The sequence below is a fragment of the Balaenoptera musculus genome, chromosome 9 (assembly GCF_009873245.2).
Source record: "Balaenoptera musculus isolate JJ_BM4_2016_0621 chromosome 9, mBalMus1.pri.v3, whole genome shotgun sequence".
In the NCBI taxonomy this organism is placed as follows: Eukaryota; Metazoa; Chordata; class Mammalia; order Artiodactyla; family Balaenopteridae; genus Balaenoptera; species Balaenoptera musculus.
Window position 1 is genome coordinate 39989244 of NC_045793.1, and position 18243 is coordinate 40007486.

Below are 18243 nucleotides of genomic sequence, written 5' to 3' on the forward strand. Positions count from 1 at the left end.
TCCTCAGCCTTGGAAATAAGGTGAAGAACAGTCTGTAAGCAACTTCGGGCAGGGGGTTGCCCAAACAAACTCAAGCAATTGAACCTGGACATCTCTTAAAAGAATCTGGGGGAACCTGACCAAAGGATCCAAATTCTATTTTTAATAACTGATACAAAGGTGAAGTGGCGCCTCCCAAGTAGCAGTGCCTCCAGGGCATGGCCCAGCCCCATGCTCACCTTTGTCAAGATCCCAAGCAAACCCTGATTCTCCTGCTCCAGAGGAGACTCCTTTCCTTCTTAGAGGTTCAGTGTCCAGGGAGCTCCTTGTGTGAATGAGGTGAGCACAGACTCCACGTGGGTATTTTAAGGCTTGGAGTCAAAGTAATGTTCTAACACAGCTAGGCAGAGTCATGTCTCAAATGGCCTGTCTAGGGTTTGTTCTAATTCCTCACCACGCATTTGTAGACCTAGGATCACAGACCTTTGCTATGTCGTCATAATCACATCTAATGTCCATCCTAACTTATGACTCAAATTCTGTGCCTGGAAACAGTCCCTGTATTTAACAATAATACCTACACATAAAACAATCCACTGTTACAACTTATATGGTCACAAAACATTAATGATCTTCTGTAGACCAAGGAAATGTTTTTAACCATAATTGTCATGCATCAAATTCACAGCCGGAATCCCCCAAATCAAAAAAATTTGCACAGTACAAATAATAACTTAAAATACACATACACACACTCACACACACTTCTTACAGAACTGTACTTGGGGAAACTCCATTTGTTGAGTGCCACTGAGGGCATATTTTGCTAAACTGCTGCTCCAGGTATTTTTGTTTGGAAAATCTATCACAGTAGGGCACAGCTGTTTATTGGATGAGCAGAAAAGAAAGATATGCTTGTGGCAACCGGAAAGTTTTAAGGTCTTTCAAGTTGTATAAAATGGACCTGCAGAAACATTTAAGTGTTCTCAGGATGCAAAGTTGGAGCTGAAATGTGATATCAAACCAGTTGCAAAAAGTGTACAGCAGCCATCTCTTGAGGTCAAACCTGGTACCCAGATATGCAAGAAAGCTTCAGGACACGTAGCTTGTTGGCCTTGTCCCATATCGTCACATAATCTGATCATGTGTGAATTTCACAAAAGATTCATGTTGTTCAGCTGGTTTGGTATTGACGATTTGCTCATACTCCTCCTGAATTTTATCTTCATAGTCTTTTAAGAGACGCTCACGTATTATTCCAACTTGTCGGAGGGTAACGGTGGGCTGGTCCTTCTTCATCCAAGAGGAACCTGGAGAACTAGGTGCTGTGAGCGCTGAGTGAGGCTGACTTTCCGAAGTACAAGCGTCAGTCACTCTGATTAAGAACAACTTCTAAACGTCTCCAACTCTGATAACGACTATATTCTTGTTTTATGTTCTGACAAATTTGCCCCGCAGTTGGAAGGCGCCGCTCGCTGCCGGGCAGGGCGGGCTGCGCCTGAAGCAGCGGCGGCGGCTCGGCGTCCGGGGGCCTGAGGCCCGAAGTGCGGCCGGCAGAGGGGCGCAGCGCCGCCGCTTCGGGGAGCCGGGGCTCAGCAGCGCCGCCTCGAACTCCATGGGCTGCTTCCACGTCGCCCCGCACGCCGTGCCGCCGAAGGGCCAGGCACCGGGAGCCGACGCCGCTGTAACTGCGGCCCAACCTCCCGCTCCTCAGCGGAGCTCGCAAGCCAAGCCGGCTACAATGGCGGCTCCAGCACCGGCAGCCAAGTATAGAATTTCTTTTTCTACCAATATGGTGGGTGACTAGATATTCTGAAAAACACTGTCATCATAAAACATTTAGGTGCAGAAAAATTAATGCAAATAGGCTATAAAATTGATAGCTGAGATTAAAAAGTTGAGAAACATAACCAAAATAGTAAGGACACATAGAATCTGTGGCTGCTTTGGGACATTTACTTTTGCTAAGAACTAGACTTGATTTTTATAGACTCTGATGAAATTAATACAATGTCTGGGACTCTTACAAAGTGACGAGTTGGAATCGAGACCCACATATAAAGCAAGAACTCTCAAATGGCTGTAATGCCAGTGAAAGGGTGATAGAAAATCTAACTTGCCAGCAAAGGAAAATGACAAGATAACTTGTCTATTTTACGCAGATTCAGAATGGGAAAATAAAAAACTCTGAGAATTTGTAACCATAGGACTTCCTTACATTAATTGTAAATTAAATTTACTCTAAGTTCAAGGTCCAGAGAATCCTAAGCTGAAAAACTGAAGTGGCCCTGAGTTTATAAAACTGGAAGACATGCGACAGAAACAAATGCAAATGATCTCCCTTTAAAAAGCCTAATATGAGCACATAATAAAGTTAACCAAATGTACAAGGAATAAAGCCCCTATGAGTAAGAGTGAACAAAATTAACAAAACAGCATACGTATATTTCTAAGAACTCTTGATATTGGAATTACTTAATACAAAATATAAAATAATTGTTTTAAAATTGCTTCAAGAAATAAAATATAGATTTAAAAACCATAAACCATAAACATAAAAAGGAATAAGAAACCATCAAAAATTATCAGCCCAATCATAAAAGAATAACAAGAACAACAAGAATAACAAGAAAAAGCAACAAAAGATTTGGAAATGAAAGAGATTATCATCAAATTTTAGAATGCATTAATGGGCTAAATAGAAGATTGCATTAAAAAGAGAATTTGTGGAGTTCTTTGACCATTTGTCAGAGTAAACCTCTACCATTCTAATTGTTCCAAAATGATATGAATCAACTCTGGACTAATACAAAAAACCAACCACTCTGAGGGCTCCAGAGAGTGAACAAAAAAAGGCAGATTTTGGAGGGAAGTTGATACTTGAAGAAAAGTCCTGACATAGGTTAGTCCATTTTTGTGGATTTGGCTTGAGGGTGGGCCATGTTCACAGCACAGAGAAAGACAGCTGAACTTGTAATAAAAAGTGCATTGCCTGTGCTGGAGAATGAGAAGAGTGTCCTGGAAAGGAGAGAGTATAGAAGGAGAACCCTGTGTTCTGTGTACAATCACTACCTAAGTCTCTACCTGGTCTAAAAATAGCACATGCAGGCATCCTGGCTAAAAGGAAAAAAAAAAAAAAAAAAAAAAAAAAAAAAAATTATACTAAAAATTGAGTTGCTACCTATTTCAAGTGAGACAGAGATTGCAATTGGAGCCTAATCAAGGTAATTGCTTGCTAAAAAATAGATCAGAGCTTGTCAGAAGAATATAACAAAATCAAGATTCTCCACCACACAGTTTTCACAATGTCCAAGATAAATTCCAAATTAAGTAACATAAGAAGAACCAGGAAAATGGTATTATTCTCAAAGGAGAAGAAAATCAACTGCAATATCCCAAATGGTGGAATTATCATAAAAGAATATAAATTAACTGTGCTTAATATGGCATGTGCTTGTGATAAATTAAAGGATAGGAAATCTCAGCTGAAAAGTAGAAATTATAAAGAAGAAACAAATGGACATTTTAGAATTTAAAAATATAATAATATTTAAAATTTTCAAAATTCCCTGGATGAACTTAATGGAAGAATAGAGGTAACAAAGAAAAGTGTCAGTGAACCTGAAGAGAGATGAATAGAAATTATCTAATTTGAAAAGGAGTGAGAACAATACTTTTTAAAAGAGTTTCTGACTTTTTCCCAGAATGTAGAAAGCTGGAAAGAGCATCATCACTCCAGATAATCTACAAAGTCATTACTTTAGAACCCATCAGAAAACTGAGGTCTTAGGCAGGCAGCTACCCTGATGTATAAGAAAATACAGGTTCTTATAAGAGAAGATGTTATTTGAATCTTGCCTTACCTACAGTAGCGCATGAAGGGAAGATGGGCCCACAATTTTGGAGAGTGAGAAGAATGAAGGTAAAAATTAATCCTAAAGCAAGCTGAAGGAAAGAAATAACAAAATAAAAATTAATGAAATTGAAGACAGAAAAAAAAAGAGATATTTAAAAAAAAACAAAAGCTGGTTCTTTGAAAATATTAAAAATTAATAAAATTCTAGAAAGAATAACCATAAAAAAAGAGAAGGCACAAATTATTAAATGAGAAATGAAAAAAGGATATTATTATAGATCCTACAGATGTTAAAAAGATAAGAAAATATTATAGCCAACTTTATGCTCATAAATTTAACAATTTAGATGAAATGGACAAATTCCTTAAAAGACACAAACTAACCAACCTTACTCAAGATTAAATAATGTGAATTATTGTATGTCTATTAAAGAAACCAAATTAATAAATAAAGTTTTTCAAGAAATAAATCTCCAGGACCAAATGGCTTCACTGGAAAATTCTAATTAACATTCAAAAAAGAAATATTACTATTTCTACATTAACTTTTCCAAGAAAAGGAAGAGAGAAAACATTTTGCAATTCATTTTTATCAGGCCAAAACCCAAACCAAACAAAGACATTACAAAGAAAGATTAATAGAACAATGTCCCTCACAAACTTAGATGTAAAAAATCCTTTGTGCAATATTAGCAAATCAAACCCCGCAATATATAAAAGGATCATATATCATGACAAAGAGGGATATATCCTGGTAATTCAAGCCTGATATACATTTGAAAAACAAATGATGTAATTCACAATATCAACATATTAGGGAGCAAAAAACATATCACATTTGAAAATACAAAAATTTGTATAGTTTTTTTCCAGAAATATTTCCTGGGATTTATTACTGAATCCATCTACTGATTAAGCCCTAAAATGTCTCTGTGGGAAGGTTTTATTTTTGGGTTTCACTTCCTTAAAATTATTAAACTATTCTAATTTTATATTTATTTTTGTTTTAATTTTTATTGTTTCTTGGAATTTGTCAACTTTATCAACATTTTAAATTTATTGGCAAAATATGTTTATACAACCTGTATTAGTTTGCTAGGGATGCTATAACAAAGTACTGCAAACTTGGTGTCTTAGAAATTTATTGTCTCAGTTCTGGATGCTAGGAGTCTGAAATCAAGGCATTATCAGGATCGGCTTCTCCTGAAGGCTGTAAGAAAAAAATCTGTTTCATGCCTCTCTAGTAGCTTCTGGTAGCTCAGTTTTTCCTTGTAAGTGGTATTCCCTCTGTTTCTTCACATTATTTTCCCTCTGTGAGTGTCTGTCTCTATGTCCAAACTTCCCCTTATATTAGGACACCAGTCATACTCTATTAGGTCTCTCCCTAATAACCTCATCTTAACTTGACTATACCTGCAAAGAGGACTTCAACATATCAAGTTCGGGGGACACAGTTCAATCCATAACAGTATTACTTTTTAATATCTGTAGAATTAATATCTGTAATTATCCTTAATAATTAGTTTTTAATATTTGTAGAATGTACAGTTATACCTTTTTTATTCCTAAGGTGGTTTTTTATGTTTTACATTTACATTTTACATTTATATTATTTATATTGTCAGAGGTTTTTCAGTTTTATTAATCTTTTCAGAGAATCATATTTTGACTTTGTTTATACCCTCTCTTGGATATTTGCTTTCTAAGTTATTCATCTCTGCTTGTGTCTTATGTATAATTTGCTTTTCTTTCTCTAACTTCTTGGTTAGATTCTTGAGATTTTTACATTTTATTCTTCATCACTAGTTCTATTTGAAGGTTATAAATTTGCCTCTGACCACAGCCTGAGCTTTATCCCTCAAAAATTTCACTAAAATTTTACTTGAAAAATTGTGGGGACTTCCCTGGCAGTCCAGTGGTTAAAACTTTGCCTTCCAATGCAGGGGGTGCAGGTTTGATCCCTGGTTGGGAAGCTAAGATCCCACATGCTTCAAGGTCAAAAAACCAAAACATAAAACAGAAGCAATATTGTAACAAATTCAATGAAGACTTTAAAAATGGTCCACATCAAAAAGAAAATCTTTAAAAAAAAAAGAAAAATTGTGAAGATGGAGGCAAACTAAAAGAATAGTACAAGAAGTAGAGGTATCCTTTTACAAATTGTTAACTTTTTGTCTTATTTGTCCTCTCTTTCTCATCAGTAGATAGGTCTATTATTTTCTGAACTATTTGAAAATAATTTTAAATTTTATGACAGTACCCTCTGAAAAAAATTAAAGCTATGTTCCTCTAATAATAAGAATATTTTCCTATTTAACTGAAACATCATCATATCCATGAAATAATTTTTAAAATTTATTTATGTAATAGTATTGTTGAATATAATATTATTTTTTTAATTCCCTAAGGGTCCAAACATATTTATTATGGTTGTTTTAATTTTTTTAATCTAATACCCTATTTTTTCACATACCTGCATACATTGGAAAATGGTAAAATGTGATTTAAATTATTTCCTAATTATTTCTTGTCATGTTTTCTTTGACCCAGTTGATTACTTAGAAGTGCATTTCTTAATATCCAAACTTATGAGGAATTAAAAGTTATCTAACTTTGCACTTGGCCAGAGAACATATTCCAGATGATTTCAGTACTTTAGTTTTTATTGATACTTGGTTTTGGTGAGGCATGTGCTCAGATCTGATCAGTATTTAATGTTCACTTGAGAATTTTGTTTGGCAAGAATTTCTGTTCTGCAAAAAATTTTGTTCTGCAGTTGTTACCAATAGTGTTCTATATTATGTCGATTAGATGAAGTTTGTTAATAGTACTTTTCAAATCTTTTATATGTTTACTACTATTTGTCTGGTTATCCTTTCAATTATTGAGAAACATGGGTTAAAAATATCTTGTGTAATTGTGGAATTATTTATGCCATTTCTTAAAGTTCTATTTTGTTACTTTATATGTTTTGAGGCTTTGCTATTAGTTGCATACAAATTTATGGATATTACATATATTTGGTGAATTAAATTTTTTTAAAAAATTTTTATTTATTTATTTATTTATTTTTGGCTGTGTTAGGTCTTCGTTTCTGTGCGAGGGCTTTCTCTAGTTGTGGCGAGCAGGGGCCACTCTTCATCACGGTGCGCAGGCCTCTCACTGTCACAGCCTCTCTTGTTGTGGAGCACAAGCTCCAGACGCGCAGGCTCAGTAGTTGTGGCTCACGGGCTTAGTTGCTCCGCGGCATGTGGGATCTTCCCAGACCAGGGCTCGAACCCGTGTCCCCTGCATTGGCAGGCAGATTCTCAACCACTGCGCCACCAGGGAAGCCCTAAATTTTTATATTATAAAATTTATTTTTAGGACTTTATATTATTACACTGTTACTTGAAATTATTTTTCACTGATACTAATATAGCTATTTCAGCTTTCATTTGGTTAGTTTATACCTGGTATATGTTTTTCTATCTTTTTATTCTCAAATTTTAAATCCATGCATTTTATATGTCTTGTGGAAACTATTTTTCATTAATTGTTAATAAATTTTTATTAACATGTTTGCATTTTAATTAGAATATATAGAATTTTATATTTAGTAGAATAATTGGTATTTAATATCTAAATTTGCCATTGTACAATTTTTTGAATTTTTCCCACCTGTGCTGTGTTCCTTTTTCTCACCTTTCTTAACGTATTTCGAATTGATTATTTTTATTATTCTATTTTTCTTCTAGCAGCCAAGCAATTGTATGTGCTTTTACTATATGTACAAATTACAGTATGCATTCTTGAATTTTCATATGTGAGTTAGTACTTTTATCTCTTCCTGGGCAGCTCAAGAATTTTAAACATGTTTAATATATTTAGTCCCCTTGAACTTGCAACTTACTTCTTATAGATGATTAAAAAGTTCTCAATCTTATTAATATTTTTGGAAATGCAGATTAAAACTATCATATGATAACTCTACACACTTACAAATTTGACCAACATTTAAAAAAGTCTTATAGAGGATATAGAGCTATTAGAATTTTCATATGTTGCTGAGTTGGTGTGCAAATTTGTACAATCACTTTGTAGAAGAGTCTGCTAAACAGTGAACACAAATGGTCATAGACGTAATGTTTGGAATACTTTAATACTGGTGACAACCCAAATGACTATCAACATTACATTGAATAAAAAAACTAGTGATGTATTTATATAATGACATCTTTTAAAGATGTGAAAAGTAATAATCTAGTGCTATGTGTAAAACAAGATAGGTGAATCATTCAAACATAATGTTGAGCTAAAGAAGCAAACCATAAAACATTTATATAAAGTTCAAAAATAGGCAAAATATTTAGTTGACATCCCTAAAAGGAAGTTTTTTTCTCTAAGTGGGATGGAATATAAACAGTTTTGTTGAGCATCTTAAACCATGGGGAGAAAGTCAGCATACCTTCTAGTGGTTCCTATTTTCAGAGAATTTGGGAAATACAGTTTGCAAATTCTCAACCCTGGAGTCACAGAGCAGAGTACATAAAGTTGCCTTTCAGTCAATAATCAGTCCACCAGAAACTTTTTTGTTTATTTTTTTCAGATGATTCTGTTTCCCAGTCACATAGATACAGAGCTATCTTTAAAACTTCTCCATCTCTGATCATTTATAATAAATGAACTTTTCTTACTCCCTAAACAGAGTTTAATTTTAAAATATTTAGAGGTACCGATTATGGCAAAAAAAAAAGAAAAAAAGAAAAAGAAACACTATGCTATGTACTGGGCAAGAAGGACTGTAAATATAAATAAGATATTGGTTGAAAATGACATTTTAAATTTTAATTCATTCCATAGCTTAATCCAAATAGCTCACAACTCATCCCCTATAAAAAGCAGCAGTGTGGTAACAAACATATATCTTAAACTTTTATGTTTTACTTATTCTTTTAAATAAAAAAAAATTGTGCTTCATAAAATGCTTTTTGAATCCATCATTCTGAGTCTAAAATATGAACACTTTTAATCAAACATACTTTGATACCAGGCAGTGTATTTTAAAATGTTTTCTTAACAGTAATATAATTTCCACACAAAATTATAAATACTTAGAGATTGTGACACTGACTTTTTTTCATTTGCATTGCTCAAGCATTATGCATGTTCTTTATAGACCCTTCTGTTCTTATCACTGAGGTTGCTTCCTTTCAGGAATATGTAATAGGAAATAGCATTGTGACTTTAGTTTGCACGAGGTCCCAAAAAGTTCTACACACAAACACATTCAGTTAGTGAAGAGGCTTTTTTTATAAATCAGAACTTAGAGTCAATTAGACATACTAATTTACTTGAGTTTAGTGTTACTAAATTAAACTTATTGTTCTTGGCAGTAGGGAATACACAGGGATAGGATATGAGATAAATACATAAAAATGGTATATAAATTTCATTAGAAATGTGTTAATCAGTTGTTGTATTGGTCCACTAAAGAGTGAGATTCTACTCATGTGTGAGAAGAGGAAAGACTGTTTAGATCCATTGGTGTGATCAGTGGTGGCTGCGAACTTGGAGCATGCCAGCTGCGCTTCACTTAGACATTGTCATAAAATATGAGCGTAGGAAAAATGCTCAAAGAGTTTTAATTTTATTGAAATCACATAGCAGACAAAAGAAAAGGAAACAAACAAAAAAAACCCCATAGGCTGATTTGCTACTATAGATTTTTTTCCCATTCACCAGTATGGACATTTCTTTTATTCATTAATATTTATCTTTGAGGCATATGTATAAGATATTACTTCAGCTTTTAAAATTTTAGTTAGCATGTTATGAATAAAATATTTGCCCTATCTGCAGTCTTTTCCTGTGCTGTATCTCTAATAGGATAACTAATTTGAATTTTTTTCTTAAGTCAAGGGTCCCTTTTATAGTATGATTTAAAATCCCTTACAAGTCACTTCATAATTCCCAGCTCTTTCATGTTGTAAGTGTACTTTATCCTGCTCTTCTTTCTGCTTGCTTCTTAGACTTATGAAGAACATGAGTTAACCCATATTTTAATAATCTCCTCTCTTAAGGATTTCATGTAAAAGAGCCACTTTAACTTAGTAATCTAAAATCATACCACTAAATGGAAAAATTTAAAGACTTTATAGTGATTAATATCTAGTTATAAGCAAAAACAATGACAGTTAAACTATACTGGAGTATCTGATTTTTTAAAGTCTAAAAATTTCAACAATAAAAATATTAATTATGGTAGAAATATATATTGCTTTTTGAATGTGAAACATGTCAGAATCTGAAATCTTTTTACATTCTTTTTTTCATTTGAAGTTTATAAGTTAACAATGCTTATAGTTTTGTTGCTTCCAACTTTATATTTGTTCCTTTCCATATTTTAAAAAAGTGAGCTAAGCTCAGGTTTGTTAAATGGTCTTTCTGATGAAACTGAGGAAAACAGAATTTCCAGTGATTAGATTACATTATTATGCCAGAGGACAGTTGTTCTACTCTTCTTTATGAAGTAAATTAGGATCTCTGCTGGAATGACCTCAGATGTCTGTCCTTCTTGCAAAAAGGTGATGCTGAAATTCATTTGAGGCCTTTTATACTTTATATCTATGACAATTATTAATAAACCTCAGTGTGTACTGGTTCTGAAAGAGAGAGAATATGAGAAGTGGGTGAGAACCTACGAATGTAGGGAAAACTATGCAACATCTGTGAGTGAAGACAGAGAAATGTGCTATGTAGGAGTAGCTCCAACGTAAATTAAGATGCTGTTGGAGAAGGAAGGAAATAATGAGCTAACTTCATTTATGAACTTTATTATTTTTAGCAACTGTATAACTTTTTTAGATGCTCAATCTTTAATATTCTTCTCTAATTACTAGAATATAAACCTACAGAAAAACCTCAAACATTTGGTATAGATAGATAAGACAGAGCAGAGCTTGTTAAAAGAGAGTGATGTGGGGTTACAGTGACTTGTCTGAAGATAGTGCTGAAATCTGACGTGGAGAACATTAGAGGTGGATAGAAAGATGGAGGAAGAGGCATAGATTTTTAGTGGAAGATAATTTTCAAGTGGATGAATTTTGAGTTCAGCTGAGAGATTAAAAGAAAAGATACTAGTTTATCTGTCACAGTCAAATGTGCTTCAACAAATTCTAATTGAAAAAAACTCATTTCACCTTCCAGATTATCAGGAATAATTTCAACCAGGAATGATAGTACATAATATCCATTTTTCATGACTTCAAAGTTCTGTGCTAAATGTACGACTTGCTTACTGTGGTGATCCCTATTTGATACTCACCCAACACACCATAAACTTTTACTTATAACTTGTCTAAATACTTGGAGGTTTATAGCTTCTTTTAAATTCCCTCCTTTTGGGCCAGTGTTTGGTGAGACTGTAATCTTATTTTTTTTCCCTAATGGGTTTTTCATGACAATTTATCTACATATTCCACATCACTTCATTTTCATGTGCTTGTCTGGAATCTACATAGCATTGGTTACAACTGAACTATCAAAATAATTAGGATTAGACCAATTTTTAACTTTCTGCAGTGTGCCCCCCTCAATTGCCTATAGACCTTGTCAAGTGTTCAAAGGCATTATCATCTATCAGTTGATAAGACAATGTTGAATCTACAGAGATTTATATCAAGTAGAATATGTGTAGTTGTATTATTTTTAATTAACTGATTGATTAATTAATTAATTTTGGCTGCATTGGGTTTTCATTGCTGCACATGTGCTTTCTTTAGTTGTGGTGAGCGAGGGCTACTCTTCCTTGTGGTTTGCGGGCTTCTCATTGCGGTGGCTTCTCTTTGTTGCAGAGCATGGGCTCTAGGTGTGTGGGCTTCAGTAGTTGTGGCACACGGGCTCAGTAGTTGTGTCTTGTGGGCTCTAGAGCACAGGCTCAGTAGTTGTGGTGCACGGTCTTAGTTGCTCCACGACACGTGGGATCTTCCTGGACCAGGGTTCGAACCTGTGTCCCCGACACTGGCAGGTGGATTCTTAACCACTTCACCACCAGGGGAGTCCCTGGTAGCTGTATTCTTATTTTCACTTTTTCCTTTCCCCAAGCATTATAACACTATGCATATTTATATGCAAATTCTGAATCATTAGCAAACACTTTTGTGAACTGTATACACTAATGTCAAACCTTTTCTTAGGAGAAGAACTATGCGTTTACATAATGAAACTAATCCTGATAATAGAAATTTAAAAATGAATTCTTAAGTAATATTTAAATAGATGAATCTGATCACAGCAGGTAGAAATTTCTCTATTAATTTAGACTAGTACTTTTTTATGCTTCTCAAAAAAAGTTTATCTTCGCTTTTCATTTTTTTTATCATTGAGTTGCCTATTAAATTCTTGAATTCTTGCCATAGAAATTTCATGAACGTCTGTAGAAACTCTATGAAGAGAGATGAATTATTTTATAATAAAAATGATGAGTTCAATGATACATTTGTTTAAGCTAACAAACATAGAGTGGCTTCTTGATATGCTGTAATATGGTGTGATGACACTTCATGTTGTATATATGTGTGTGGATGTGTGTGTTGAGAGTGGTGGGGAAAGGGTGAGAGCAACCACTTCCACAAACCATTCCTATCCAGAAATTTTCAGAAGCTTCAGTGTTTCATCAGTTTACTTGAAAAACATCTGTGTTATTTCTGTTTCCCAGACTTGTGGGGGTGGAGTCATCAGTGGCATCTTCTACTATGATTTCAAAATGATACAATATAGTAACCATTTCATTGATACTGTTTTCTCTATAAATGCCATCTACATTCTTTCTCTTACTTTTCTGAGTCTCTTTCTATTTCTGTTTTGTATTAATTTTCATTTTAAATTTTAATATAGCTCTTTTTAAAATAAGTGTTGACTAATATTTGCTTACGGTGAACGCTAGTTCAAGTAAAGTCTTTCACGCATTGTATACATGTATTAATGTATATAAACAACATAATTATGGTAATTACTAAGCTGCATTTTATCTTAGAATGTTTCTCAGTCAAGAATCCTGTCATTTAAAAAGGCTATATTCATTTATTTATTTATCTTCTAATGCCATTGTATTTAAATTTCCTGTTCTAATATGCTTGCTTTAGACTGGACTCCTAAGGAGGCAGAAGAACAAGGGGTATGGAATTAAGGAACAATATGAAGTCAGGGAATTGAAAAAGTAAAAATTTCAGAGAGAGGCTGAGCAAACAAGAAATCAAACAAGGAAAGAAGTATTCCCTGGGGGAAATGTGGAAGATAGGACAATCATCGATTATAATTATGTTACTCTGAGAATGTGTAAAGCACATGTGCCATCTGTCACTCTGCTCAAGCCGTCACATCAGTGATCTGATAGGTACTGCTGTTTCCTCAGAGGGGTTTCTTTTAATAAAAGAATGGATATTTGGGGGAAAATTGTATCAGTGGAGAATATGGTCTCCAGCATCCCAGATCCCAGCGGTATGATTCGCCTCTCTGTAAGGAGCAAGTAGAATTTGATTATGTCCCATGCTAGTTTGGTTACATCCACCTGATAATTTGAGTTCAGGCAGATAATACCATTGAAGGGATATATATATATATGTATAAAATTTATGATTTTGAAATACTTTTTTAAGGACATTATTACCAAAAATGACTTTGCTAAACCTGATTTTTAAATGTGACTAAGTTTTATTTGTGTTAGGAATTGTAACTGATAATAATCAATAGGTGACACACGTTGTCTGAATAATGAAACATTTTAATGAGTGCACTAGGTCCTCATGTTTTGATTAATATGCTCTTGAGAAGCTCCTTATTGTTGACAGTACAATTAAATTTTTTTTAAAAAAGCATTTAACTTAAAATGTTCATGATAGGCATGAAAGAACGCTCTTTCGTTTTTCACATCCTCGTCTTTGTATATTTTGCTTCTAGTCATCTGAAATTACTTTTTAATAGGATGCTTATTTTGCTTATCTCTTAATTTCTCAGCGAAATTTTTCCCAATAGTTTTTAAAAACATCATTCAGAGCGGGTCCTTCTGTGAAAATCAAGGGAAAAGAGATACTTTACCTAGAATGACTGACCCAGAAACTGCACCTTAACTTCCTGCTAAAGACTATTTAACCACTAAGTCCACAATAAGCAGAAGTTTTGTGAATATCTCTGTTCTGAACATTTGTGAATATTCAGAAGGTTTTGGCCCTTTCTTTTTTTTAAACTGCTTGGTGAGTCTGATATCCTTATGGTAAGTTTATAGGGACCATGACAGTCTCCTTGTTGCATATCCCATTTTTCCCCCATACTTTCTCATTCAACCTCTAACATACAGCATCCAAAGTAACCTTGACCATGCCTGTATGCCATTTAGTGCTCTATGTTTGCTGTTGCTTATCTGGTGTGTGTGTGCATGTTTGTGTATTTAGGTATGTGACATACATAAATTCTAAAACTCTGAATTATTTTTGTAGTAGTTAACATTTTAAGATGCTGAGTTTTCTTCTCTCCACACTCCCTATAACTCATTATTTTTCACCTACTATTCTTTTGGCAGTGATAGCATTCCATAAGCTCCATTATGAGTTTGAAGTTGATATAGTTTAAGAAAAATAATTCAATTGAAAAATTCATGATAAGGAGCCCAGTAGTGCAAGTTGAATACAAACCTTGATTTCCAAGATCCAAATAAGTCTGAAAACTAATTTTTTTTTGGCTGCAAAACCTGACCTAATTTGGCTTCAAAATTTGACTTCAAAGAATGACATTGGTTTATTTATAGTCTTTACTTATCTTTCTCAGTCTGAATATCCATACAGTTTTCTACAGCATTTTTAGTGTGTTGGATCTTGGGATGCTGTCCCAGATTCTGCTAGGGTGCTGCTTAATAGGCAGTAAATGCGTTTTATTACCTTTTTAGTATTTAGAAAAAATACAGCATTTGAAAACCCATCTGACCTCAGGTAGTTCAAATAAAGAACTGTGGACTGAAAAACTCTGGTGAGAAAAATCAGCAATATATTTTTAAATTGAGTATTTAGTTGAAATGACTTTAATGCCTCAATGGAGTCAAGTCAGAACTATTACTTCAGTGCTTTTCTTTCCATTTCATTTCATAATAGGTAACATCTTAGCACAGTGTGGAGAAATCCCTTGCCTAGTGGAGAGAAAGGAGATGGGGTAGAACATTATAATAAAAGTAATAATCTGTAGAACAATAATCTAGAGAACAGATTATTTTCTCCTTGTTTTTCTTTCTCTTCTTTTATCCCAACATTTTACATTTTACTATGGAAAGAATGCCCATGAAAACAACACTGTATCAGATTTAGTGTTGTAATGTATTGCAGTTTGTATTGAAAAAATTAAAATAGAATCAAACAAAAACATATTTGATATGTAGATTGATTAAATTAAATACAACAAACATTTAAAAACACTAAATGGACCTTTTCTTCAAAAAAAAGCACGTGTCTGCATGAAATTTTGCATGCATTAAAAAGAAAATCAGTCTCACTGAATCCCTCCAACTAATCTATGAAGAACCTTGGTCCTAAAATATGCCTGAGATTGTGCAAAGGATTGATGCAGGTTCTGCACCATGGTTCTGGTCATTGAAATATTCCAAGTCTAATAGAGGATACAGACAATTAGACGAATTACACAGTTTGATACAACACTTCTTATAATCAGCATAAGTACAAAGTGATATTGTACCACAGAGGAAGGAATAACTGACACTTTACAAGGAGATTTTCATGAAGATGACGTTTTATTGAACAATCACAAGAGGGATATTGTAAAGAAATATGAGGGAGGTAGCCTGGAGGAGTCTGGAGAATAGCTGAACTAAAAAGCATTGTGTACTCTTTCCAAACACAATGTTCTAAATTCAGTGACTGTATTTTCAGAAACAAAACAGAACAAAATTTTAGTTTCTCAGTCTGGTTTTCCAGAATCCATTCATTTGTTCAGTAAATATTTGCTGAATATCTTTCCTGTTCTCTGCTAGGTCGTAGAATGTGGAGCAAAGTGACACAATGTTTGTTGCTAAGGAGCTCATTGTCCCATTAGAGAGACAGCCAAATAAACAATCAATTGCAGCATGACTTACAGGGACTGGGCACTGCGGTGACATTTTGGCTAATGAGCAATGCCAAGTCATCTCCTAAATTTCCACTGAAATAGCCCTGAATGTAGATACACAAATCTGGGCAACAATGCTACAAACTAAAGAGAAGAACTAAGTTGGTGTCTGGAGAGATTTACAGATACCTCTGTACTATACCTGCTCTGCCTTCTGACCCAGAACATCCCAAATTGCTGTCCCTAAATCTGGGACTCAAGGATGTTGTCAGGTAGAATTGCACTGGAACTGTCAGAGCTGGCCAGAATCAGGCTCATTTCTTAAAACTATTTCTCTCACATTTTTTTTTTTTTTTAGACGCACTGTGCGGCTTGCGGGATCTTAGTTCCCCAGCGAACCCGGGCAGTGAAAGTGCAGAGTACTAACCACTGGACCACCAGGGAATTGCCTACATTTTCTTATTCTATATTGGTTTTAAGACTGTAACTCCTAGAATTCAATATGTATCAGTCAGTGTTCTTAGTGGCAAGCAAGAGAAACTAATTCTCTTGTCTTAGGCAAAGAATTTCTTAGAAGCATAGTGTATAGAATTTCCTAGAAGGCTGAGAAACTCGGTGAGGAGGTAACAATGCTCCAAGCCACAGGACATTGCAGCTTGTACCCCTGAAAATAATGGAATGGGGCAGTGGACACCATCACTAGCATCACTAACACTGCAGCCAACATTGAAACTCATGTAACAGCCAGAGAGGGTTCTCCGTCTAGTTGTCTCTTTATCATGGCAACAGCAACCTTTCCAAAGTCCAGAGTAAATGCATATGATTGATGGGTTCTGAGACACAGACCTGCACCCCAGCTACAAAGGAGGCTGAGTGAGGTAGTCAGGATCTAGTCTAGTTATAAGAGCAAGAAACCATTTCGTCTTACAAATATATTGGATCTATGATGCAGAGTTGGAAGAGCTGAGTAGCCAAATGGAAGACAGTGAGCCCATCCAGAAATTAAGGAACAAAAGGAAACTAGTAACACTCCTGGGGCTAGAGGAAAAATGGGTGTTACCAGAGCTCAGAAGAGAGGGAGATTTGATTGGAACTAAAAATAAATTAAGGAATGCCTGGAGAAAGTTGAGACCCTGAGGGATAAATTGTCCCAGGAGACTGAGCTATGGACGAGATGTGACAGAGATGCTGCCTGAGACAGAATAATAGAGACACAATTACCCTGTCTAGCTTCTGCATGCCTTCCAAGTTCCAAACATCCATCAGTGCCTTCCATTGGCCTAACCTCTCCAGAAGTTTGTTGTAGTTTCTTGTGATACAGAGCTAGCTGAGCAGAGGAAGGAAGGAAATGGATCTGAGAGAAATCAGGCAAGTCATCTGAACACAGGGAGAGCAAGTAGCTGAAACTGTCAACTTCAGTAGAAGTTCTGAACTCTTCCTCTCACCAGGATTCAAAAGGTGATGAAGTTTCCATTTTAAAGAGGGGCTTTAGGTGCCAGGCAATAAAAAAAAAATAGTGTATATTCACTGCACTAACCACCAGGAACAGAAATAGGTGTTAATATAATGGCAGTACCTCCTAGGAGGAAAAGTCTACGCAGAGAGAACATTGTCGACAAGCAAAAAGTCAAAAGGAGTGTGTGGATTACGTACAGCAGTGTTTTGGGATATGTAGTCCTCCATTCATACAGAGCTGAATTACAGACTGCATCTGACTTACTAGCTTGGTTTAAGAATCCCACAGTCAGAAGTTGTTTATTGAGCATTATATTTCCATTCAGGGATTCAAACTGAGAGGGGAAACTGCCAAGACGGAAGTGGACAGTGAGGGGGCCAGGGAATCCTTATCTTACTGACGTCATTCTCTGCACCTCATTGCAGAATTAATAAAGCAAGAAAAACAATCACCATTCTGTAGTACTAGGGAAAAGAAGAATTTCCCCAGAGGATTCAAAGGAAGAACAAACCTCTGAAGATGATTTTTTTTTTTTTTTAAATATGCCTTCCAGGTCCCATTTTTTTTTTAAATTTTATTTATTTTTGGCTGTGTTGCGTCTTCGTTTCTGTGCGAGGGCTTTCTCTAGTTGTGGCGAGCGGGGGCCACTCTTCATCACGGTGCGCAGGCCTTTCACTGTCGCGGCCTCTCTTGTTGTGGAGCACAAGCTCCAGACGCGCAGGCTCAGTAGTTGTGGCTCACGGGCTTAGTTGCTCTGCGGCATGTGGGATCTTCCCAGACCAGGGCTCGAACCCGTGTCCCCTGCATTGGCAGGCGGATTCTCAACCACTGCGCCACCAGGGAAACCCCTGAAGATGATTTTTTA

General features: G+C 35.1%; 1 pseudogene; it reads right to left on the reverse strand.

Annotated features, from left to right (window-relative positions):
* Positions 1-726: 726 nt before the first annotated feature.
* On the reverse strand, positions 727-17198 carry LOC118900526 (annotated as a pseudogene).
* Positions 17199-18243: the final 1045 nt, after the last annotated feature.